We start from the raw sequence: 27,535 nt of genomic DNA, 5'->3' as shown, positions 1-27,535 counted from the left end.
ACAGTTTGCTTCTTCTAAGTAAACAAAAATACTAGAGCTGAGATCAAAATCAAAACCTAAAGACAATTAACCATTAGACCAGCTTGCCACTATCTTTAAAAGGCACTTTCAAATCTCGCGAAACCGTTAACAGATAAAAATTAAATGACACCCAAGTACCAATTTTTCAATGTTGACCCCCTTAGCAGCCCTATTTTCCGGATGAAAACCGATTAAAAGTTTTCCACATATTTGAATATCCTATGTTCCAAATTGCAAATCCGTAGATTAAAAATTCGTTGAGTATATAGGTTGAGAAGTGTCCTCTCTCTCACACACACATTCCCATTTTTATAGATATATGGGTAATTTAAAATTGTCTTTTTACTATGTTTGTAAGTAAGGAATATCATTAATGTAGTTTTCATTTATTTTTATTATTAATATTTTTTAACTTCAATTTTTGTTGTTTTATGTATTTGTCAGTAGTTGCATGACATATATATATATATATACATATATATATCATGCATATATGTCTGTCTGTCTCCATATTTTCAAATTATCTCGTCCGAAACTAAAAGTCGCAGATCGGCGCTAGGGGCCGGTTTTTTTAAACCGTTTTTTTAGTCAGTTTTTTAGCCGGTTAAAATTGTTTTTAAGGGGTCAAGAATGGGTCAAAATTGAAAAAAAAATCGTGAAAATATCTTAGTTTATTTTTAATCGGTTTACATGCGTGTCACGTTGGTACAGTGGTGACGTCACCAGCTTTGAATTGTACAGTTTCGGTTTCGATTCTAGTTGATGACACCTAAATACTTTTTTTTTACTTTTGAAATCACGACTATAATAATATATAAGAAATCTGGACAAATGAAAATATATTTAAGCGCATATTACGTCTGGACAAAAATTAAATTATGTAGGAACGCGGTGGGAGGGACACCACTATTCCTACATAATTTAACTCAGCATTTTCAATTTATATATAAGTTTTGAAAATGTATATGGCAATGAAACTACAGATTGTTGTGCATTTCATTCTCGTGAGGATATGTCAAGCTATTACATGGAATCGATGTTACTGCATGTTTTTATTTATTACAATGTTAGCGAGTTGGCTAATAGATATATATATATATATGAATGGACGATTCCAATATTTTTCTTTAATTCTGATACAATTACAGATTCCATAATAAATTCCCAATTCTGATACAATTACCGATTTATAAATTTCTAAATATTTAACAATAGAGTTATTTATTCTTTATTACCATGAAAAACACATTAAGTTTTTAGATGTTTTCTCAAACATAAAAATATACTTCCGGAAAATGATCAATAGATTTTTGTTTTACTGGAATATTTATTATTTTATCATCACTACTAGAAGTGTAAGATTTTGCTTTAAACAAAATCATATAAAAATGACAAAAGAATCGATTTTGGCATCGGAAAATCGGCACAATGTTTTTTCTGATTCTGACAAATTCCGATACCTCCAAAAGTTCTGATTTTTCCAATTCCGATTAATCGTCCCAACACCAATGTATATGCATACATACACATAAATTATATTTTCCTATTAAACAATAACAATTATTTTTATACTAACAGACACTAGTATTTCAAGCTTATGCAATATAAGAATTGATGATTGCTGCTGGTCAGGAGACTCAAACCCAATGAAATTGCCACCCTTGGTTTCGTAAACTAGTATCTTTTCTCCCAGCCACCGACAATTAACACAAGAATTAAAGGAAATTAGGTACTTTAAATGCCATGTCAGCGGGCATTCATAGAAAACTATGGAGAGAACTTGAATGCCTACTAGACACTATCCTTGAGTGTCTAAGGTCTCTCTGTACAGGGGTTTGTCAGAACAATCTGACATAAGGATACTTTTTCCGTAAAAGTAAACCCTGACCAAATATTCAAAATCACATAGTATTCGCAGCCCAAATAAGATCTCACTACGGCTACCTCACAGCATTTCCAAGGAATGGTGCACCTTCTCCAAGTGATATTACCTCAAGTAATAGCACGAAGCTGGATACTCCACCAGACTAGATAAATTCTTGTCCTGGAATCCAGTAAGACCATGAAACCAACATGAAAGATATACTACAGCATATAAAAATGGTTAATTGGGGAGAGGAAAATTATGTTCTCAATTTCTTTACTAACTCAGTGTTTGAGAGATAAAGGACTTTAATGGAACATTCAAATATCTATGTATCTCATATAGATTTCAAGTGTTAGCCCCAGGTTGTGGGTCCCTTGAGTTTTGAGAACTTCGACTGAAGTACAATAAAACAAAAAAGAGAAAACTGTCAGAGAGTATTCAGAGAAAGTCGAAATATCCCATTCATGCTAAAGTCGACTCCCTAAATTAAATTCTAAGAAAGGCTTTATCACTGTGTGTGTGTGTGTGTGTGTGTGTGTGTGAAAACTAAAAGAAAGAATAAATTCAATTCTTTAAGGGGATATCAGGATAATAGAAAGCTCAACAAAATTGTATTGGAGCTTATTTAGAAGTGAACAAGAATGGAAACATGAACATATAAAAACTATATATTAATATAGATTTATTCATTTATTCCACAAGGGCACATTTATTTAGGGGTGATGAATAAGTGGGAACTCTTTATGCCATGGCATTTCGAAGCCTAATACTTCTCATCAGAAGAATGGAGAAGGTGCTAGGTAATATGATAGGGACGCAACGTTTAGCGATAGTTTTATTAGGAGCAAAATAGATTAAGACTGTTTGAGGGAACTAAAGATGGTTCCTGTGATATAGGAGGAGTATAGTTTGCATGTATATAGCATATTTGTCATAGTAGGTTTGATGTATGTGGATAGTGTGCACGTGTTTAAATTCTTAGGAGGGATATGGGGTAGGTTGGTTGAAAGAGGTTGCTCAATTAAACCTATGTGTATATGTGTTGTAGGTGTGGCGGGGCTTTACTTTAAATAGGATGTCTTTATGCTATGTATGTATATTTTTAGAGGGGCATCTTAGATAATAGCAGTGCTTAAACGAAATGTAGGTTATTATGAGTGCTAATGGGAGGATTAATGTGGAGGGGTTGCATTATAGGGGATGCATAGTACTAACTTTTTAATAGTGTAAGCTAAATGATAAACAGAAGGTGGAGTGCCAAAGAGGAATGGAGTAAATGGGTGTAGACATAATTATAGAGTAATAATAGGTAATATAATATTAATAGTTTTTAGGGATGTGTACTTATTAAATATAGGAGAGTAAAAATAAAATATGGGAAAAGGTGGATGATAACAAAAATAAACTATAGGAAAAAGATGTAAATAAGGCAGAACTATGGGGGCGCAAGGAGTCAAGTTGCAGAAAGGAAGAAGTGAAAAATAAATGAAAGGAATAAAAATGCATAAAAAGATATAAAATAAAATGAAAGTTCGATAGACAGGAAGACATCTAGTGGGGGAAATTTGTTTAAGGCAAAGGGTGGGGGTATGATATTAAGCCTTTAAAATGAGTTCTTGTTTTGAATGCGAAACAAATGGCGAAACAATTTTAGACAAACCAAACATGCAAGTCCTTTTGAGGGGAGATAAATTCTCCATCCAATGTAAATGTTGGTTCAAAAAAGCGTGTTATTGTTGGTTGTAGAAAATGTTGCATTTCTTTTTAGAAAATTGGCTTTTATGAGTACAAGGGAATTTTGAACGTTTTTTGGGATTCCATAATAGAGTTTCTTCCTTCCATATTTATTCGGTCAGGAGTAGAAATATTTTTCCTTGAAGGATGGAGGCGTTTTCTGTGTTACTCTTGCTTATGCGAGAAATGATACGATAGAAGATGTAGTTCTTTGCAGGAATAATTTTTTAATGTAAATACGTCATCGCCAACAATGAGCGACGTGGGAAAAATACAGACTGAAGTTAGGCCGATGCAAGACAAGATATCTTGTGGTCCCAGAAAGAACGAACGAGGTCAAAATCTGTTGATGGTAGGGACTGAGAGCATGGTTAGGGGTTCGATGAAGAGTGCGTTCGAGGTCAGTGGAAGGGGGGGGAGCGATATGGCTTAAGTTTGAGGTCTGTTTTTGCTGGAGGGAGGTGGTTATCAAAATTGTTTTTGTCTTTTTTTAGCAGAAATAGCATTAGTGAAAGGGTTAGACTTCTGTAGTAGTATCTTATACATATCCCCCAGTCATACAAAATAGGAGAAATGATTTGAATTGGGAAAGGAAAAATGAATTGCTTTGAGGAAGGAACGAACCATGCGTTTACTTGAATTAAATGAACTAGGATTTATTTCGGGGAGAAACATGAAAGAAAAGGGTACAACACGTGTTCATGTCGGGTTCGTCTCTCGTTATTTACTGGTGAGAAGGAAAGTCTATTGTCGTATATATATATATATATATATATATATATATATATAGATAGATAGAGAGACAGAGAAAGAGAGAGAAAATGAGAAAGAGTCAATCCAGTTTGGTGTGCGTCTCTCACTGTTAGCTGGTGAGGAGGAAAGTCTATTGTAGTATAGAGAGAGAATGAGAAAAAGGCAATCCAGGCCATGGAGATAGAAAATGTATAAAGTGTACATACTGTCTGTTAGCTCGTGCTCCATACATAGGAGGCGCCTGGTTTGCCGAATCTCTCAGCTCGAGAGCTGGTCCGAAAAGAAAGATGCTGCTTATTGCTCTTGCTTTTATAATTGTTTCCGGTGGTCTTTTGCGTATGTGTGGATTTCCTTTGAAAGGGGAAGTGACGTTGTCCTTGTGTGCGTACGTGTGCGAGTACATATATGTACATTAGCGTGTATGTGTATACACGTGAATGTGAGTGTATGTACGCGAACGTTAATATATCTACGTGTGTGTACATGTGTGCGTATGTTTGTGTGCGCATATGTATATGACAAGAAAGTGGCTTCAAATATGAACGCATGTTTTTGTGTGAGACTAGGAAAGGTTCTCACAATACTCTCCTTCCTAGGAAAAGAAAATATGCAGTGTATATATATATTTTTTTTTAAGTAATGTTTTCGGCAATTGACTTTTCCTCCTTTTTTTTTGCTGTTGGTGTGGTTGTTTAAAAAAACGTCAAAAACGGAGTGTGTTTGTAAAAAAAGTATTTACTTACGCGTGGAAAAGGCGCTTACTCTTTTTTTTTTTAGGCTGACATTTGTTTTGTCTGTTTTTTTTTTGTGTGCTGACATGTGCAACGAGTTGCTTGGACAGTCAAGTGAATTGTTTGTTTGGAAGGAAAATTTTCGTCTCATGTTGCCGTCATGTGTCAAGTTGACAGTGTCTTCGCAAATGAGTCTGCGGTAGTGTGTGTACATTGTCTGTACGGGCGTTTGCTTTGCATTCGTTCGTGTTGAATGGGTTTCCAGTTGCCGTTATCTTCGCATGTGAGTCTGCGGTAGTGTGTGTACATTGGCTGTACAGGCGTTTGTTGTGCATTCATTGGTGTTGGACGAGTTTCCAGTTGCCGGTGTCAACGAAACTTCCAGTTGTGAGTTTTTTTGTGTGCTGACATGTGCAACGAGTTGCTTGGACAGTCAAGTGAATTGTTTGTTTGGAAGGAAAATTTTCGTCTCATGTTGCCGTCATGTGTCAAGTTGACAGTGTCTTCGCAAATGAGTCTGCGGTAGTGTGTGTACATTGTCTGTACGGGCGTTTGCTTTGCATTCGTTCGTGTTGAATGGGTTTCCAGTTGCCGTTATCTTCGCATGTGAGTCTGCGGTAGTGTGTGTACATTGGCTGTACAGGCGTTTGTTGTGCATTCATTGGTGTTGGACGAGTTTCCAGTTGCCGGTGTCAACGAAACTTCCAGTTGTGAGTTTTTTTGTGTGCTGACATGTGCAACGAGTTGCTTGGACAGTCAAGTGAATTGTTTGTTTGGAAGGAAAATTTTCGTCTCATGTTGCCGTCATGTGTCAAGTTGACAGTGTCTTCGCAAATGAGTCTGCGGTAGTGTGTGTACATTGTCTGTACGGGCGTTTGCTTTGCATTCGTTCGTGTTGAATGGGTTTCCAGTTGCCGTTATCTTCGCATGTGAGTCTGCGGTAGTGTGTGTACATTGGCTGTACAGGCGTTTGTTGTGCATTCATTGGTGTTGGACGAGTTTCCAGTTGCCGGTGTCAACGAAACTTCCAGTTGTGAGTTTATCCGTGTGCGAGGTGCATCTCAACTCATTGTTAATTAAGCTTCTTCCTATGTGTTGATAGCGATGTCCTGTAATTGTTTTTTTTTTGTTGTTGCGTCTGCTGTGCGGGAGAGAATTGCATAGGCCTATGTGATTTTGCTCCTCGCGTTTGTTGCAGGGTAATGTCAGAAAACCGTGAAAAATATTTGTCGAGCTCGAATTTTCTTTATTTTCGGTATGAAGCTGACAGCTCCGTGTTTATTTTTCTGCCAAGTCTGACGAGAGGTTACGTCATTGTTGTTTGTAGTTCGTTGAGGTTCTTGTCGATAGTAGTTCACTTGTTTTTCTTTGTTGAAATGTTCTTTTTTTTCTTTATCAAACAAAACGCGCGTCTCTTTCAAAACAATTTCAAAAAGGTAGGGTCACCATGCTTGTACATCGGTCGGTCGCCGGTTTGTTATGGATTTGTGGTTATAGAAGGAAAAAGGAAATGCGTGTTCATTTCACGTTCGGGTGTTGCCAATTTATAGTGGACTGGTGTAGGGTATAGAAGGAAATGCGTGTTCCTCTCGCGTTCGGGTGTCACCAATTTGTTGAGGTGGTTCAAATTAGGAAAAATGAATTGAATTGAGAAAGAGACGAACTACGTGTTAAATTGAATTAAACGAACTAGAATTTATTTTGTGAAGAAACAAGTGAAAGAAAAGGGTACTACACGTGTTTAGTTTGGCGTGCGTCTCTTGCTGTTTATTGGTGAGAAGGAAAGTCTATTGTTGTAGAGAGAGAAAGAGAGAAAGTCAATCCAGTTTGGTGTGCGTCTCTCACTGTTAGCTGGTGAGGAGGAAAGTCTATTGTAGTATAGAGAGAGAATGAGAAAAAGGCAATCCAGGCCATGGAGATAGTATGTACACTTTATAGGTTTTCTATCTGTTAGCTGGTGCCCCATACATAGTAGCAGGGGATGTGACGCGTGCAAGCGTGCGCCTCCCGAAAAGGAGGCAGCTGGTTTGTCGAACCTCTCAGCTCGAGAGCTGCTCCGAAAAGAAAGATGCTGCTTATTGCTCTTGCTTTTATAATTGTTTCCGGTGGTCTTTTGCGCATGTGTGGATTTCCTTTGAAAGGGGAAGTGACGTTGTTCTTGTGTGCGTACGTGTGCACGTATGTGAGTACATGTGTGTACGTTAGCGTGTGTCTGTATACACGTGAATGTGAGTGTATGTACGCGAACGTTAATATATCTACGTGTGTGTACATGGGCGCGTATATGTACATGGGCGCGCATATGTATATGACAAGAAAAGTGGCTTGAAATGTGAACGTGTGTTTTTGTGTGAGACTAGAAAGGGCTCCCACACTTCTTTGGTAGAGATCGTGCAATGATACTTTAAGTTAATTAAGAATATTTCAAGTTAGAGTTGGCCAAACATAATGCTAATGAATGTTTACATTTCTAAGTGTTTAAGTTTAAGGGAGATAGATTAGACAACTCTATAATCTTTATGAAAAGATACTAATTTAAAAAAAAACAAAAAAAAACAATAGCATTTAACATTATATATAAAAATTATATATATATTATAGTTGTTGCTACTAGTACGTCACAAACTTATGCTAGAAAGGTGAAAGCGCTACAAATTTTGTTGCTTTTGAAAGCGAAAACTGAAATATTTATTGAAAAGAATGCTTAAATAAACTTTTTTTTTTTTTGCTATTTCACCCCAAACAAAGCTTACTCGAGAGGAGCTACTATTTGAGACCAAATATGCAGGGGTACTATTTTGGGAGTTAAGCAGTGTTTGTTTACATTACATTTGAATTTCTGAATTTCAGTACAATCAGGGAAGCAGGAACTCGAGAGGGAATTCCAAAATGAAGCAGTCCAATGGATAAAGGTATTCAAGCCGAAGGCTCTATGGCATCTAGGGATCTCTACAATGTAAGGGTGGGATTTTGCTGCTTGTTTGTAGAGAGTATCGTCGTCGAGGGGGTACTAGTGCTTTGTATTCATCAGAACATTTGCTATTGAAATACTTGTAAAACAGGCACAACGATGCGATGGGACAGGAGTTTAGTTGATAGTTCAGGAACTACAAGTTTGGCGACTGCTTTTTTTTAACCCTATCTCGGAGAGAGAGACTCCTGGCAGATGCACCAGCTCAGATGTGGCAACAAGATTTCATCCATGGGCGAACCGTGGCCTTGTGGAGATACAGGATACTCTAAGTAGCCTTTCAGTAAGGTAGAGAGAGACCACTTTCCTCAATATATTTATTCCAGTGCATGTTGTCCGTGAATGTTAACCCTAGGAACTTTCAGGCAGTTTTCTTTGGCCAAGGCAATCAGTGGTTGAGAAGGTTTCTTGTAATTATTAAAGGAAATAAGCTTACTGTTGGCAGTATTGAACGTTGCTAACCAGTTACGGCTCCATTCCACTACAGACTGGAGGTCTTCCCGAAGAGTTTTAGTAATTTCTTTAGATATCAGTTCATTAGTTTTCACTTTGAGTCTGTTATAGAGCATGGCGTCATGAGCAAATATCGCTATCTCAGAAAATTTTATGGGGGAGATCATTTATGAATATCAGGAATAATAAAGGCCCAAGGATCGACCCCTGTGGCACACCTGCATTTATGTCATGTTGTATTGATGAACGACCATCGAGGAAAACCTAGATTTTTCTCTTATCTAAGAAGGATTGGATTATTTTAAGTATACGTCCAATAATACCATAGGATTTGATTTTTATAAGACCATCCTGTCAAACCGTGTGGTACCAGTGTACAAGAATTCTTGTGAAAAAACAGACTCAATTATCGTCCCATTAGTCTCGTCCCATTCTTCACTAAAATCTTTTAGGCCTTAATTAATCAAGCACTAGTTCATCACCTCGCAAAAGCAAATCTTCTCTCTGACAAACAGTGGATTCATACAATGTCGTACGGCAGATATTTTAACAGTCATCTCTGAACGCATTTACCATGTACTGGATAAGGCAGGTGAAGCCAGGGCTGTAGCCCTTGATATATCCAAGGCCTTTAACAAAGTCTGGCATAAAGGGCTGCTAAGGAAAATTAAATTGTACGGTATAACTGGACATATACTAAATATAATTAGATCTTTCTTAGACAATAGCAGCATACAGGTTGTCATTGACGGACGTACATCCAAGCAGCATGACATTAATGCAAGAGTACCTCAAGGGTTGATCCTTGGACCATTATTATTCCTGATATTTATAAACGACCTCTCTGATAATATTGTGTCCGAGATGGGTATATTTGCTGATGATACAACGCTCTATAATATGCATGAGGGAAGAACAGATGTACACAATGGCAGAATTGTTAGAAAATGACCTCCAGACTATAGTAGAATGAGTCCACAAATGGATGGTAACATTTAATGCTAGGAAAACTAAGCTGCTTTCCTTTAACAATTACAAGACGACTCTCCCACCCCCTATATCGATGACAAATAGCACCCTACCTGAGAATTCTACCTTCAAACTCCTCGGCCTAACATTCCCGGGCAATATGAACTGGAACAAATACATAGAGGACATTGCAAAAGCTGCTGCAAAGAAGGTGGGTTCTCTCTATCGAGATAGAAGACTACTTACGCCTGACAGTATCCTGTACGTTTACAAGGCCATCATTCGCCGATGCATGGGGTATTGTTGCCACATCTGGGCTGGTGCATCTACCATTAGTCTCTCCCTCTTAGATAAAGTCCAAAAAAGAGTTGTCAATCTAATCGGTCCCACTTTATCAACTAAGCTCCGGCTCCTGTCTCATCACTGCAATGTTGCATCACTGTGCCTGTTTTACAAATATTTTAATGAAATGTGTGCTGATGAACTTGTTTCACTTGTACCCCCAACAAACCCGCTTAGCAATAAAATCTCACCCCTTCGCTGTTGATACCAAGAAATAATAAATACCAGAAAGCTTTCTATTCTAATAGTTTCTTCCTTCGAACAGCCAGATTTTGGAATTCCCTTCCTGCTGCCTGCTTCCCTGGTTGTACTGATATGCGGAAGTTTAAATATAATACATGTACCTTTTTTCTTTCTTCAGTCGGCACCCCCTTGCAACGATTCATGCATGCTCCCGAAAACACAAATTTATTTTATTTTTTGGAGAAAGTTTTATTTCTTCCATCGTTGACAGGACCTTTGTATCACTGAATCGATTCAGATCTCTTTACTTCTTTTTCTGTTTTCTTATCTCGAATCAAGATTCTCTTAGTTAAAAACTTCTTTAGTCAGAACGTATGACTATGATTCCGCTGAAAACTCTAGACTGTACACAAGTGTGTCGTCTGTTTATTTTAAGGTGGATGTGCCGATGATTAAGATTCCGTTAACCAGTTTACATTCAAAATGCACGGACCTGCCTCGTGGTCCCTGCTAGCATGCAGATGCATGGTGTTATCAATGGAAGTCAATGAGTTTGAAGCATGTCAGTTTTTACCCTTGGCCCTCTCTGCACTTAACTTGAGCACAAGCAGTTGGTTCAAGCCAGTACATACATCACCTGCAATACCACATTTACTCTGCAAGTTTTCTAAGAAAGTACTGGATGATCTATCTAAAACTTTGTAGGGACCTTTATTTTTAATAAGGTGCAGCAAACTAAGTATTATGCTATGCATTTGGTGCACAGATAGGGGTTAGTTTTTTAATGGCAAAAAATGAGTACAAATTTAACTATTTTGAACCATCAATTTGGCATAAAGAACTTACTCTATGTCAATAGGCTACAACTTTTTAACGAGCTAAAAATAAATATCCTGGCAGATATATCCATTACTTAAGATTTTATGTTGTCATTTACAGAAAAAAATTTTTTTCCAAAATAAGATACATGAAAAATTTAAAAAGCGTTTGAATCAAATTTTCACATTGCTTCCTTACATATTGAAAATCACGTATGCATACATCATGTTTCATTTTACTTTATTTGAAACAAAAGTTAATTCATAGCGTTTTTTATCATTTTTGTCCATTTTTAACATAATGAATCAATAAATCCTCATTATTAGTTTTTGTATTCCTTCTAATGTGTGATACGTCAAGATGACACTTGAACAAGGTTTTCTTTTGCTGTAGTTTCCTATTTCGGTCCCTTACATTAATTCGAATGACAGACAATTGCATCGTACACCTAACACACCAAAAAGACAACACAGAAAACAAAGGTGACATTTCGTGTGTGTGTGTGTGTGTGTGTGTGTGTGTGTGTGTGTGTGTGTGTGTGTGTTTACTGTTATCCGAGTAAAAAAAGAAAAATAATTCAATTATTTTACAAAAAACATATTCTGTCATCGAATCATCTTTCCAAAAATGTAAATATTTTCTCACACGAAATTAATAACGTGCTTTCGATTTTGGAGGAAAATCGATCATCTTAACACAACATATTTCGTTATTGAATTAACTTTCTAAAACTGTAAATATTTTCTCCGACAAATTACTCGCACAAAAAAAGAAAATGGCAGTGGATGGATAGGTAGTGGTATTGAGCAAAACAAAAATGAAAGTAAAAAGATTCCTGGACAACACCAGATAGGTACAGCTAGGTAACAGTTCGGCAGGGGGGGGGGTCACATTTTGTTTAGATAAAAGATTTCCGTCTTTTCAGAAATGACGTAATCTTTTTGTGACGTTTTTACCGCACATCTCTGCTTCAATGATAACATTAATCATCAGTTTTATGACAAACTAGACTACCCGTGACCCGTTGGGTCAGTATGTTGTATTAGCTATGGAATTAATGTATGAGCGTGACATTTATGACGTAAAGAAAATAGTTTTGTGACATAACAGAAAGATTTCTATGAAAGTATATTAAAATGATAAAGAATATAAATAGATTTCTATGAGTCGTTCTGCTTATAATTGTTTATTTTTGAAAAAAAAACTTACAGCCATTGAATTAAAAGTGGCTTGCCATATGTATAGGTAAATGTACACTGTCGGGACGCTGAAAACGTACACAGTAAAACAATACATTTTATTGTCGTGTTGATTATTTATTTGTAAATATATTTTTTTACTTTGCGTTACAAATAAATAATCAACGCGACAATAAACCGTATTGTTTTATTGTGTATATTTTCAGCGTCCCAATTTTTTCCTCGTGTTTAAATTATCCAAATAAACAGTTAATACTTTCTGCTTTTTTTTTTACATCGTTCATTTCCGTATAACGCTATGAGTTTATGTTTATGTACGCATGCGCAACTGGAAGTCGTAAACCAGATGTTGGTTTACAACACCTGTTACAAGGTTGCGTTTTATAATTATATAGATTTGCAAGAGAGCAAGCAAACAGTAGTACTAATGTTAAAATGATGAATACTTATTGATTTTCAACTGTTAGTAAAATTAAAATCTATAGACTACCTGCCCAAGTGTATTTTTACGCTTACAAAATTATATACACGTTGATTATACACGCGGTTTTACGATAAGTCTATGATACTTGTTTCTAGTAGCAAATTAAAAGCTTTGAAAACAACGTTTATCACATTTTTCAGATGGAAATTCTAATATATAAACGGTTATATGTCTGTTTATCTGTCTTCATATTTTCAAATTATCTCTCCCGAAACTAAAAGTCACAGAGCTGCGCTAGGTGCCTCAAATGATTGAATTTTTTATGTACTGTTCTTTATGGGTATTTAGTCGGTTAAAATAGTTTTTAACGTGTCAAATATGGGTAAAAATTGAAAGAATCGTTATAAATTTTGTAAATTCATCTTTGTTTATTAATTTTTCATCAGTTCATGTGCGTGTCACGTTGGTACAATGCTTTAAATGCTACAGTTTTGCTTTCGATTTTACTCAAATACTTTTTTTTACTTTGAAAATCACGACCTTACAATAATATATACGAAATCTGGACAAATTAAAATCCTATTTACGCCCAGGCAAAGTCGACCCCCCCCCAGTGCTTTATAAAACTTGTAAAAATAAATAAGAGCAGAGTCGTCTCCCCTGTTTCTCTATCATTTTAGAATGTTATGAAAGACTACTCTATTGGACTAGACCATGAGAAAACCTGCTTTTGATGAAACAAATTAAAGTAAAACCTATCAAGTTTGTGAAGCATCGGATATGAAAAGGCATGAAACATACTCTGATTAGGAGAAATTATAGTATTCATATATTTTTATGTTACTAATAACTTAGTGAACTATTTTGTATAGATGAGTATTGCATTATACTTAGTGGAAACTTATTTCTCCATGTATACATATATATCTACTTATATGTAAAAGGCACTTTTGTGTGTGCATATGTGCGTGTGTGTGTGAGAGTTTATTCCCTGCAGACTCCAAAACAACTGAGCTGGCCGACTTTTTAAAAATTTCTCATAAATGTACTTGATGTGTCCAGGAGATTTTGTAATGGAATGCCCCAAATAAGTATCGATAATCAAACAAATCCAATTTAAGAAGAAATCGTCCGATTTTGATCAAAGTGAACACTCTTATACAACCTAACATCACAAGTGCATTTGAAAAGTTATCACTGAACAAGCAGAAGTGTCCAGCATATAAAATCAACAGTAGGTTTTTTGATAAGACGAGGACACATTTAAAAAAAAAATTTTTATTACATTTTCACCCCAAACAAGGTACATTGCCACTTTTTTTTACAGGGGGCTACTATCAGGGACATAGGCATCAGGGGTACAATGTAGGGAGTTGGGCAGCAAGATGTCTGTTCACGTTGCACTTGAACTTCTGCATGTCAGTACAGTTGGGGAAGCAGGGACCCGGAAGGAAATTCCAAAGTCTAGCTGTTCTGGATAAGAAACTACTGGAGTAGAAGGCTCCTTACATCTAAGGATCTCTACTGTGAATGGGGTGGGATTTAGCTGCTTGTTGGGTTTGTCGGGTGTATTTACGTCGAGGGGGCACAAGTGCTTGCAGTTCGTTAGAGCATTTACTGTTAAAGTACTACCAGCCCAAATATGACAATACTCCATACATGGGCGAATGGTGGCCTTATAGAGGTATAGGATACTTTCGGGCGTTAGTATCTTTCTAGCATGGTAGAGAGAACCTACCTTCTTCGCAGCGGTCCTGGCGATACTCTCAATGTAATTGTTCTAACTCATGTTTCCCGTGAGCGTTAGGCTGAGGAGTTTAAAAGATGTACTTTCAGATAAAGAGTCATTGACCATTGCTATTGGTGGTAGAGAAGGTTTCTTGTAATTATTGAAGGAAACTAGTTTAGTCTTGGCAGCATTGAAGGTGATCGTCCATTTATGTCCCCATTCCACTTTAGATCGGAGGTCATCCTCTAGTGTTTCTGCCATTTCTTTAGATATGTGTTCATTTTTTTCCTGTCATGTCTGTTATAAAGCGTGGTGTGATCAGCATATATACCCATCTCACATACAATTTTGTCAGGGAGGTCATTTATGAATATTAGGAATAACAGAGGTCCAAGGATAGACCCCTGAGGCACTCCTGCATTTATATTATATTGTTAAGATGTACAACCGTCAAGGACAACCTATCTAAGAAGGATTTAATAATGTTATGTATTCTTCCAGTGATACCATATGGTCTGATTTTCCTGAGAAGACCTTCATGCCATACCCTGTCAAAAGCCTTATATATATCTAGAGCTAACGCTCTACCCTCCCCTGCTTTGTCCAGTGAATGGTATATACGTTCTGAGATTACAGTTAGGATGTCTGCTGTGGCGAAAAGTGGGAGGAGGCTAAAGGGTCGATAATTCACTGGGGCAGTTTTTTTGCCAGAATTTTTGAAAACTGGTACCACAGAAGCAGTTTTCCAGCAGGCAGGAAAGCAAGATTCATTAAGGCATTTGTTGTAAAGTTTAGAGAGAACTGGAGCTACTTTGGCAGTGCACTTTTTTAATAGCACAGCCGGGATGAGATCAGGTCCACATGCTTTTGCAGTGTCAAGATTTCTTATGATAGCATACACCCGAGAAGGGATGATTTTCAGATCGTCTAGTGTGGCGTCTGTCCGCAACAAATAGTCAGGAAGGGGATGGTTGGCAGGGTCCAGTATGGAGTTTGAGGCAAACCGACTGGCAAGCATGTTAGCCTTCTCAGTTGCAGAGCAAACAACCTCATGATTGTTGGATAGTTGGAGAATTGTTGATTGCCCATTATTTACTACACTATTGTAGATTTTCCAGAAATCACGGGTTCCTATTTTCTGTGCTTTGATGCTTTTTTTGGTGGTTTCAGTAAATTCTTTCTTTCTTACAGTTACTTCTGGCTTCTATATACTTCTCTCTGTTTGAACTGGACTTATGTCAGTTAAATATGCGGTACGCATGCTACCTTTGCGCGATGGCGGCTGCACAAGTAGAAGTAAACCATTGGGAAGAGTGGCGCTTGCTATAAAATTTGCACGTGGGAACATATGTTTTTGTTTAGAGCACAATTGAGCCACGATACTTGATTTTTGCATTTTAAACTTGAATTGAAACTATTATATAAAAACTTTAAAACATCAACAGTAAATTTTCTATAGACTATAATATACGGGGAGGCATATGAAGCTTCCTCTTGGTGCATTGCATGTTATATAGTCGATGGTCTATATAATGGATGTCAATATGTCGCACAACTGTGTGTATATAATATTAATATGGTGTAAGTATATATGCATGTCTGCATGTTACCGAGCCAGACAAAGCACTCATCTTCATCACAGTTGCGAATAGTTCCCTCACTCGGACATGTCTCTTCCTTGAAGTCTTGCAACAAATGTCTCCCTTCGAAGAAACGCCAAAAACCAAGTTATAATTATATATATATATATATATATATAATTATAACTTTATTCCTGATTTCCATCAGAGCTACAAAGCGTTTTCATTTCTTTTGTTCTACATCATGCTAAGGTTGTGTCTCTCCAAAGCTTCTGAATGCAGAGATGATAACTTGTGCTATTTGTTGCTAAGTAGAACCCAACTGACTGAACTCTAAATTGGTCTACGTGACTACGTTATTATATACAAGGCAGCACAAGGAACCATAACCTGATCCTTGCCACGTATCTAAATTCTTTTGCTATTGTTAACTGAATTCCAAAAATCCATTGTTTATGAAAACTAAATTCTTAACTGTAATTAAGTATCATACTTAATTTTTGCCGTTCAAACATTTTCTCTGAACATTCTTTTTCTCTAATGATTATTTATTCAAATAATAACTGACAATCGCAGTTCCAAATTATAATATGTGAAGGGTCCCTGACTAGAGCAAGAAAGCAATCGATTTGATTGAAAAGGGATTTCACCGATTTTGCTGGCAAAAGTTGAACAGTCATTGATTATTATTCAATCCCGGGCAACGTCGGGTATCTCTGCTAGTGTGTGTGTGTATATATATATGTATACGAGCAAACAGTTAACATGTTAAAAAAACACTTTGAAAAAGAGTTAAAAACATATTTAATCTGAAAAGGAAACACTTGATAAGTGGATAGTCCTTAATCTGCAGAGTTTCGAAGAAATACTTTCCTTCTCATCAGAGGGTAGGAATTACCAAAATGCAGGATCAGATTTTGCATGCAAAAGTATTTGATGAAACAAAGTCAAAGATTACTTGATAACAAAAAAGTGAAGCAGAGGGAATATGGTGAAGAAAAAATATGGTGAAGAAAAAGGTGATTACACGTGAATGGATAGTCTGGTGGAAGATAAATAATCCAGTGACAGTAAAATCTAAATATATAACTTCAAGAAAGTTAATTGAATTTCCATTTGCACAAGTAAAATCCAATTATTTTATATATATATATATATATATATATATATATATATATATATATATAAATAAATGATAAAAATTGTGTGCCAATAACTTTAATGTTATTAGTTTTTCGTTAATTCACCTTAAACAAGGTACATTGCCACTCCAACATAGATTTGAAGCCATATACATAGGGCATCCTAAGTTGGGAGCTATGCAGAAAGATGTTTGCTAACATTACATTTAAACATCTGCATGATGGTAAAGTAAGAGAAACAGGGAAATGTAGGGAATTCAGAATGCTAGCAGTTTGAAGAATAAGCTATTAAAGTAGAAGGTCCGCCAAAATGTGTGACCTCAAAAATGTCCGCCAAAATGTGTGACCTCAAAAATGTCCGCCAAAATGTGTGACCTCAAAAATGTCCGCCAAAATGTGTGACCTCAACAGTGAAAGGGTGGGATTTAGCTGATTATCAAGTGAGGATATTTACGTCAAGGGAGTAGGACTAATCCTTACTTGTTTAAATTTTCCAAGGGATGTGATTTTTTTTTTCAGACTGATGAACAAGCTTGGCTCAAATTAAATTTCAAAAACGGCTCTTCTACCTAGAAACGAGTTTACTCACCGACGTCGATTATTTTTTAAATGTGTATTCAAGTTAACATATTGAAAATAGATGAAAAGAAAATGTTATTTTAGACTATAAAGAAACAAAAATCGTCTGAAAATAAAATATTTTCTCAAAATGACATCACACCATGCTTTATAATAGACTTGAGGGAAAAACGAATGGACACATATGCAAAACAATGGCAGAAATCAAAGAAAACACCTTCAGTTGGTAGTGAAATTAGGTTGCTAGTGGATGGTAACATTTAATGCTACTAAGAGTAAGCTTCTTTCCTTTAACAACTACAAAAAACCTTTTCATCATCGATTGTCATGACAAATATCAAACACCCTACCTGAGAAACCAGCCTTTAAACTCCTCGGCTTTGCATTCACAGGTAACATGAATTGGAACAAATACAGAGGGCAAGGGTTGCTTCAAAGGCGGCGGGCTCCCTCTAAGATGCTAGAAAATTACTCATACCAGAGAGCATCCTATATATTTACAAAGCTTCAATTCGCCAATAGATTGAGTAATTTTGCCACAGCTGGGCTAGTGCATCTACCACTAGTTTCTCACTCTTAAAATCTAATCGATCTGGCACTAGTTCAAACCTGTGTCCTATCGCCGTAATGCTGCATCCATGTGTTTGTTTTACAAGTATTTTAATGGAATGTGCTCTGATGAACTCTGAACACTTGTGCCCCCTCAACATAATACCATCGACTAACCTGACAAGCGGCAAAATCCCATTGCTTCACTGTTAAGATCACTAGATGCTGGAAGGCTTTCTGCTCTTAGACTGCTAGACTTTGGAATTCTTTCTCCGTTTCCTGCTTCCTTGACTGTATCAACCTGCAGAAGTTTAAATGTAATGTGAACAGACATCTTGTTATTCAACTTCCCACAGTCCTTTGTTAGATATGATACCTAATAGGTCTTTACGTTTCAAATGGAAATATGGCTTATTTGGAGTGGGGAAAAAAACAAAGTTAAAAAAAGGTGCGAGGGAAATGGATTACATACATGGCGATTTGTTGACCTTTGAGGTTAACGAGATGTACATATTTTTCTACATATATATGGGATCACAACTTTGATTGGGACAGTGGTTAACGACACAAACTGAAAACCTAGGTATGCTAAGTTCGAATAGAGTTCATTCCACAGAAAGCATTTTATCCAATCCACATCTGAACTTGTGTCTAACATTCTAAAGAGGTAAATAACATAAATTTGTATTAAATCTTGCTGAAAAACGGTTGACACATTTTACTGCCTCAGAAAGTATTTTACTTATAATGCAACATTCTACATGTATAAGAGCCAGATATGAGCTAAGATGGGGGTGCTGCTGTCATATCTGGAGAGATGATGTTCGTAGCACCCTTCTGTATTGACGAGAGTACAAATTCGACTTTGAAATCTAGTCAGATAATCTCTTGTCCCTACAGCCTTTTTAACACAGAAAAAGACATGTTGCTGACCTCTCGCTACTGTATCATTGTTTTGTGGTAGGTGCTTGGCTGATCTCCAATCCCTGGTATCTACCATAGATCACACAAAATTCTCATGATTCCTTAAAGTAAAACGAATTTTAAGTACTTACTGTTCAACTCCACAACATCAAAAACCGTTTTAATTGCATTACTTTAATTCAAGTAATATCTAGTTTCAGCTTTCAGAGTTTTTATTGCATTGGAGTATTTGTGGGTCTGAGCTATTGCAGTTTTACAAGGCTCTTCCCAATTATTACTGATCGTTTAAATTTGATAAATTTGGTTATAGGCAATTAAGCCTTTCCATAATTAAACAATTTGTAAACAATTGTAAAATGTTACTAATGGAGATTTAGTATCTGTCTAAAGCCGAACCTATACAACTACTTCCATTAATTGTACTATTGTATTATCATTCTAATGTTCAATTCAGGAGAGTGTAGAATCTGTTTTGTGATCATGATACCATCCTCCCTGGTGCTATCTCCTCCTTTAAAGGGAGGTAGCATATGTCACAAGGCGTTTACTGCAAACTCGACCCTTACATTACTAGCAAATTATTTTGCTGATATTTTAATTTTTTTATTATACAGATTTTGATGCACAAATTCGCTTCGTCTTACATGCAGGCATGTGTTAGATGGCTTTTAAAAATTCACTTCCAAAGTAACCCATCTTGGACAGGTCTTTATTTAGTCCTCAAGTCCTGTTTTATTACTTCTTCCCATGCTTTCCTTGACCTTCCACTGTGAACATATTTTTTAAAGGAGTCATCACTTATCAAGGCCCGGAACCACTCGAGGATAAGGGTTAATGAGTGTATGGAAGTCAATGGGAAAATATAGTAATCGTTAGTAGTGGAAATTTGGTAAATTGGATTACTTAAGGAGACGACTCATCATTAGACTAGAAGACGACCATATTGTAGTCAGTTGGAAAGCAGAAAAACGGAACATAGAACTGCACGCCTGTGGAACTAAGAAAGAAGCTTTGTTCATGGAATCTACGTTTAGGTTTAGGCACAGACAAAGAGTGGGGAAAATTATTGATAGTGGTTTCAGATAGACGAGTGTTTAACTAAACCTTATCTGTTCTATATCTACTAACCCAAGAACTCTTGTCTATTCTTTTAACGTGACCATACTATCAAAGTCTCCTCTTCTACACACATTTCTCTATAATGCTTAGATTAAATCATTCTATGGGGTAATCAAATCTAAGCATGTTTTTAACATGCATTACACGTCTCTTATTATTTTCATATCAATTCTCTCCATGCATCGCATGTCCTCAACAGAACTTTCTGACTTTATCCACCCATTCCTAACGACTGAAATTACTCTTGCTGCTCTGTATTCCAATGGTATCATCAATGTAAGAACACGTCCCAACAAATTCAAATCTTCATCAAGAACTTGTTTACGTTAGACTTGAAGCCAACCATATTGTAGTCAGCTGGAAAGCAGGAAAACGGAAGACAATTCCATAGGCGTGCAGTTCTAAGAAAGAAGCTTTGTTCATGGAATCTACGTTTAGGTTTAGGCACAAATAAAGAGTGGGGGGAATTATTGATAGTGTTTTCAGCTAGACGAGTGTTTCTTGTGAAAGTTTGTCGAGGGGGGGGGACCATAGACTGAAGCTCAGTCGAACACCTTCCATGAAAATAACGATACAGCAGAGACAAACTCGCAACATCTCTTCTGTGAGAAAGAGGTTACAGGGAAGAGAAAAGAGCATCTCCTACAAGGCTACGAAGTCTATTTTGAACTCTATCAAGGCAGGACAAGTCCTTTCTAGCCGCTCCTGCCCAGATGTGGCAACAGTATTCCAGCCTTGGACGTACTTGGCTCTTATATAAATAGGGAATTGCATCAGCAGTGAGATATCTACTGGATCGATAGAAGGATCCAACCATTTTTCCAGCAGCCTTGGCAACAGATTTCATGTACCTGCTCCATTTAAGATCAGGAGTAAAGGTCAAGCCCAGAAGCTTGTCAAAACTTGAGGCCTCCTCAAGACGAGAGCCATTCATTTCAACTGATGCCAGATGGGGATCAGAACGTTCATGATGTAAAGAGAGAAGCTTGGTTTTAGATGCATTAAAAGTAACCAGCCACTCCTTTCCCCATTGTACCACGTGCTCAAAATCTGAGGAAAGAGAATCAGAGAGAACTTGGCCGTTTACTGTCTTAGATGTGCTACCATAGATGGTAGTGTTCTATTTATTTAGTTATTCATTTGCTTCCCCACTAAGCAAATTAGGCACAAGGCCGTTTTTTAATGTGGAGAATGAGGGAAGAGAACTGGATAGTGACAATTGCTATGAAGGGTTTCCCCTACATTGACGAAAACTGATTGCTCAAGAGCAATGGTCTGATATGTGGGGTTGACCCCACATATAGTCTTTGATTGCAGTATCTGCCGGAAGAGATGGTGTTTATTTGCTCCCCCACTGAGCAAATTAGGCACAAGGCCGTTTTTAATGTGAGGTAAAAACCAGCTCCCCTAAAAGTAGGCAAAAAGGGGGCACTCTGGTTACCAAAAATAATAATTGTCCCAGTATAGAGGGTTTCCCCTCCATTGACTGGTACAAATTATCTTAAGTGCAGTATCTGCCGGAAGAGATACTACACTTTGATAACAGAAAAAGATCTTGGCCGGAAGGCCAAGAAGAAAAAAGGCTCACCTTTTTTCTATTAGTATTTATTTGCTTTCTGACCAAAGCAAAATGGGACACGAGGTCGTTTTTAATGTGGGGTTAAACCAGCTACCCGAAAGAAAGGCAAAAGGGGCACTCTGGTTGGGTCCAAAAATGATGATTGTCCCAGTATAGAGGGTTTCCCCTCCATTGACCGGGAGAAATTACCTTAAGTGCAGCATCTGCAGAACAGATACTACACTTTGATAACAGAAAAAGATCTTGGTCCGAAGGCCAATAAGAAAAAAGGCGAGCCTTTTTTCTATTTATTTAAAAAGAAAATACAACTTTGTTATATATGGGTCGTGGAATTACATTCATCTGCAAAAGATATAGCTAATTTGCATATTCTTTTAAACATTCATTTTAATTAATTCCCTATTAATTTTTTGGTTTTCATATGGAATGATCATCTTTAGTTAACTATTACGTGTAATTATATTCATGCAGATATTCTACATGTATACTTGTGTAATATTTGTGTAAAAACGTTATAGTAAACACAAAAATCTTTCCATATATATTTATGTATACGTATATATTTCTGTTTAAAAAGGTTTGCCTACCCAATTCCTTCTAGAGTTTTTGATCTACAGACATGAAACTTCATATATAAGATATTTAAACCCATGCGAAACTTTATATTTGGGTTTTAGCCCGGAAAAATCGGCACAAAAGTGTGAAAAATAAAAAATTAAATATTTGCTTGGTGAAGACCGAACGCCGACATTACGGCTATGCATAGTAGCTATTGGTTCATGATTTAATTTTTAACCTTGCAGCAAACATGTTTTCATAGTGTTATACCGGCCTTCCGTGAACAGAGGTATTTACACCGATTAACACTACAAATAGCGCTAGCAATTCCAACAGCGGTGAGAGAGATGCGACTGCACTTCAACTGCTAGGCGAGTGCCCAGCAGATATACACGCTTTCTTATCTTTGTACATTATTGTCAATACACTTGTTCCTTAACCGAACCTCGACTTGATTGTTCTTATTTTCACTGTTGCTTCACGAGACAACACATAACTAAGTCATTAAGGAACAAAAATCAAACGTTCTGGGTTTCGATTCTCGGTGGTCGTGCACAAGTCATTTTTTATTTCAAAACTTTTAGAATCATTACTATATATTGGGTCCAATATAATATAATAATAAATACGAAATCTGCATTAATCAAAATATCATATTTAAGCATATTTTACGACTGGGCAATGATGGGCGCCCTGCTAGTATATATTATGAAGAGAGATAGCTGAGCGATAAATGTCCTATAAATAGGTGTTCTTGTTGACCTGCTGTCATATTGGATTTACAAAATAAGAGATTGCTAAGATCACAGCATTATTTTTGTTTTGTCATTAATTAATCAATATGGCTGACGAGCTTTCAAATAGAAAAACATATCACTTGTCAGACGACGATTAATAGGATCATGCTGAACAAAATTAAGAGATCGGAACCTTTTCCCTTATTTCCTTTAATACATGCCTCTAACACCCAACACATGCTTTTTCAGTAGACAAAATGTATTTCTCTTAAGGCCATATAGATGGGAACTTGACCGCTGTGTTATTCTCTACATACATTAATATGAGAATACAAGCGTGCAGCTTTTGTAAAATGTGATAAGAAAAAATTATGCTCCACCAATGTTCATAATATTCATCTAAACCAGTATTTTAGCCAGTGAAGTAAAATGAAAGCATCTCAAACTGGAAAGTTTTAACAAAGACAAAACGAATCAATCGGCTTATAAAAAGGGAAAAAAGAGAAAGCGCCTCATTATGGAAATAGAGTAGTAGATTTTGTTTTAATTAATCGTTTTGAAATGGTTTTGTTGGACATGCTTTTTATTTGTTTGATAGAAAGGAAACGCATTTATTGATATACAAATAAATATACATTGGACTTTATTATAGAGCAAAGGATAAAGAATTTAACTTAATATTAATATACATGTTGCTTCCATCTTTGTTACGTTCACAACGTTTCGGCCGTTGTACTTTTTGATTGTGTTTGAGTTTGTCATCATGAGTAACTTGGTGAAGGAAATCAAGAAAAACTGATGTCCAGCTACCAGTGGCCGTGCCCGTGCCCGTCAACGTCCATCTACCAGTTTCCAGCAATAGATCTAGTCTACACTGCTTAGATTAATCTGAGGTACATCATCCTACCTCAGGGACACAAGAATGTCAACATCGTGAGACGCTCGTTCTTGCTCTGGAAGATCCTGATTTACGAACTCCATTGATCTTGGTAAAAGAAAACACGATATCTCTTTAAACGATCCTTTGCTATTGCTGTGTGTCTACTTTCTTAGTTGTACGCTTGATTGACACTTTCACCCTTTCAACTCTCTGCAACAATAGCACTACATATATATTGGGAATTTTTGGAAAATATTGGCTTTTTAGTTCAAAACAGTTGAACTTATATAGACTTATAGACGAACTGTCTAGATGTTTATTGTACTATAAACATTTATGGATTTTTATTTCTTGTCAAAAAAAAAAAGGAATATATAGATTTACTTGAAAACGACCACCATCATAAAGAATAGATGCTATTGGCCAAAAGCTATGTATGTTTGAAAGCAGTAGCGTTTGTGTCGGCTACAGGTTGCTGTTCCGTGGGCTAATTAGAATTAGACGTCAGAATTTAATTGTCACTTTTCACAAATACCAATCGTTGTATTAATAAAATAAATTTTAATATTGTAAAACATACTTATACTTGTGTATTTTTTGCGTTACCGCAAACTAAAATTTAAATTAATCTATTCCATTTTTCTTTCTTTTCAGGATACGGCCATAGTACTCCGCAGACTGTTGGCGGGAAAATATTCTGCATGTTCTATGCTCTGGTTGGAATCCCTCTGTGCATCGTCATGTTCCAAAGCGTGGGAGAACGCCTTAACACATTCGTGACCTTCTTACTTAAACAAATGAAGAAGTGTCTTAAGATGAAGAACTCTGACGTGTCCCAAACGAATCTCATTCTGGTCGCCATGAACCTATCGGTCATCGTACTCACAGCAGGCGCAGCGGCATTTAACTATTATGAAAAATGGGAGTACATTAACTCATTCTATTACTGTTTTATTACTTTAACGACAATAGGTTTCGGTGACTATGTAGCGCTACAAAAAAATGGCGCCTTGCAAAAACAACCACAATATGTTGTCTTTAGTCTTATATTTATCCTGTTTGGTCTTGCAGTTATATCCGCAGCCATGAATTTACTTGTGCTCCGGTTCTTAACAATGAACACGGAGGACGAGCGCCGGGAGGAGCTGGAAGCAGCTGCTGCGGCACAAGGTGCTGTACGCCTCGATGGCGACATCATAACAGCCAATGGAAGCGTAGTATCGGGGGCTCAAGAAAGTCCTGAATTTAACGACCTAACTAGTGTTTGCTCTTGTTCATGTTATAATCTACGAAGTCATAAGGAGAAACCGAGGTATAAAGTGACGCGGGCCCCCGGACGGATTTCACATCTTTTACCGATGCAATCAGTATCGAACAGGTCTCGAGAAAATTCACATACCGACCTCGAAGACACAAATTCATTTTTACAACACCACCTTCTAAACAGGAAACGTGCCTCCATTTGAAAAAAAAAATTAAAATATGTGTGTGTACATGAGTATACATATGTATGTAAAATCCATTTATTTACGAAAAAGGTTGATTTCTAACACGACACAATTGATGGAGCTCCACTGTTACAATAGAAGGAGAGATTGAAGGCGAACTGATCACAAAGGGGGAAAACAGTTTTGTTTGCATCAAGAGTGATTTTTTCTGTCTCCTTAATCAAGTCACACGATGTAACGTTTTTGCCAGCATTGGAAAGTTTCTAACGCCGTTTTATTTTCTTCCCCCACCCATCTCCTCACAACCTACACCAGTGAAATGAATTTTCTATTATCGATGATGAGTTGTCGTCATTTAAGATTGATAGTTCGATTGATTTATTGATTGTGTGTGACGTCACTTTGTGTTGGTTGATTATTACGAAAAAGAAAAGAAATTGCAAAGTGTGCGTTGAATTTATGCCCTAAAAAATAAAAATGAAAAAAAAAAAAGAAGCAAATGTTTGTTCTATCTTGTTTGGTAAATGTACCAGTAAGACTACTACAAGGTGAGCAGGTTATGCTGGTTTTTCCTTTGCAAGGTCAACATCCCCTACCTCGAAACTGGTGCTCCCACACTGTAGAAAGAAAGCCTGGAAAATTGTTGCAACACTTACAGACACATTTTTTTTAAAAATTAAAATCTTAAAGGAATTTAAAAATTCCGTGACATTCAAGAACTTTTTTAATGGGATTTTATTCCTGAGAGAAAGAAAATACACTCAGACAAAAAAAAAAAAAAAAAAAAAAAGAAAGCATTTTAAAAGTTTGACTTATTCATTTGAAATATTTATATTATTGTTAAATTTGGTGCCTGCAAAAATAATGTTCATGATCAAGAGGCGTTGAAAGAATGGCACATTTTTCAATTAAGTTAAAAAAAAAAAAATTAAAATAAAGTTTGAACAGTTTATGAAACTGAAAATTTTTTTTCGTATGGATTAATATTTTCTTCCTCCACCCAAACCCTCGTCCATTTCTAAAAAGATGATTGGATAAAAAAAATAGGATTATATATATACACACACGCGTTTATTTAAAGTATACTAATCTAACACTATCTAAGTAAGAAATATAGAAATGAGGAATAAGGTAAAAGACACACTAAGAAACAATTTAACATGCTTTCAATCAATATATAATTATTCGAAGCATGACTTATGTGTGTGCGTGTAAGAAACTGTGCAAGGGTAGATATATAGAAAATTATTGGTATAACGAAACTGAAATTTGTCATCATTTATATTGAAAGAGTTCACTAATCATATTTACAAGGTCGCGACACTGAACATGCTAATGTTTCGGACAGATGGTCGGTTAACACCACGTCCTCGTCAAGGGGTTACTTTCCACAGAAGAAACCAGCCATTATATATATATATATATATATATATATATATATGAAAACCGTAAATTAAAATTTACATGTAAAATTTATTTTTGGATGGATTACCTCAAAGATAATTATCTTTGAGTTATTCTGTCGAAAAATCAATTGGACATGTAAATTTTAATTTACGGTTTTCATTTGTTTTTTTTGTGTGTCAAGCTCAACTTCTTACTGTTGTTGTATTGGGCTGAGATTAATATATAAATATTTAAAATAGATTGAAATTTACATTTGCTTTTGTTCAGTAAACTTATCTACTGCCTGATATATATATATATATATATATATATATATATATATATATATATATAATTGTATGTTAGTTTGGAATGAACCTGAGAAAATCTTAAGACAAATGAAAAAATAACCGCAAGAGAAAACCCATCTTTTTGTACATGACTTTAAAAACCTTTTTTTTTTTTCAAAGTCATGCGTATTTTTATTGGATTTGTTATTGTTGCAGTTACATATCTTTTATGAATGAAAGAATTGATTGAAGCAATGGATGAATAATTTCTTTTTTACTCACCGACGTTAATGAAGAACGAGAAATTCTCGGAAATATTTCAATTAGAAATAGCGTAAATCATTTAAAACACATTGTCCCTACTCCATCTCCAGCCCTTCCTTGCTTTTTTTGGATTTTGAGGAGGAAAAAAAAGATATTTTGCTATACAAGTGTCCAAGATATTAAATAAAAACAGAAAACAAAATTGTTATCGAATGTTAAAACGTTTGAAAACGTGACTCGTTGCTGCGAATTGTATCAATTCAGGTAAAACGAAATGAAAATTAAAAAAAAAATATTTGAACGAA

The 27,535-nt window shown here is 36.1% G+C and overlaps 1 pseudogene across 1 annotated transcript in view; it reads left to right on the top strand.

Moving 5' to 3' along the window:
* LOC145295833 (potassium channel subfamily K member 9 pseudogene) overlaps window positions 1–26,254 on the top strand; it is a 324,737-nt pseudogene extending 298,483 nt beyond the window's left edge. Inside the window, exon 2 of the transcript XR_013869891.1 lies at window positions 24,497–26,254. The product of XR_013869891.1 is annotated as a potassium channel subfamily K member 9 pseudogene (transcript). The remainder of the gene's footprint in view (window positions 1–24,496) is intronic.
* The last annotated feature ends 1,281 nt before the right edge of the window (window positions 26,255–27,535 follow it).

The sequence above is a fragment of the Euprymna scolopes genome, chromosome 16, assembly GCF_053919585.1.
Source record: "Euprymna scolopes isolate OS-2025 chromosome 16, ASM5391958v1, whole genome shotgun sequence".
Classification (NCBI taxonomy): domain Eukaryota; kingdom Metazoa; phylum Mollusca; class Cephalopoda; order Sepiida; family Sepiolidae; genus Euprymna; species Euprymna scolopes.
This window is presented reverse-complemented; position numbering and strand designations above follow the sequence as displayed.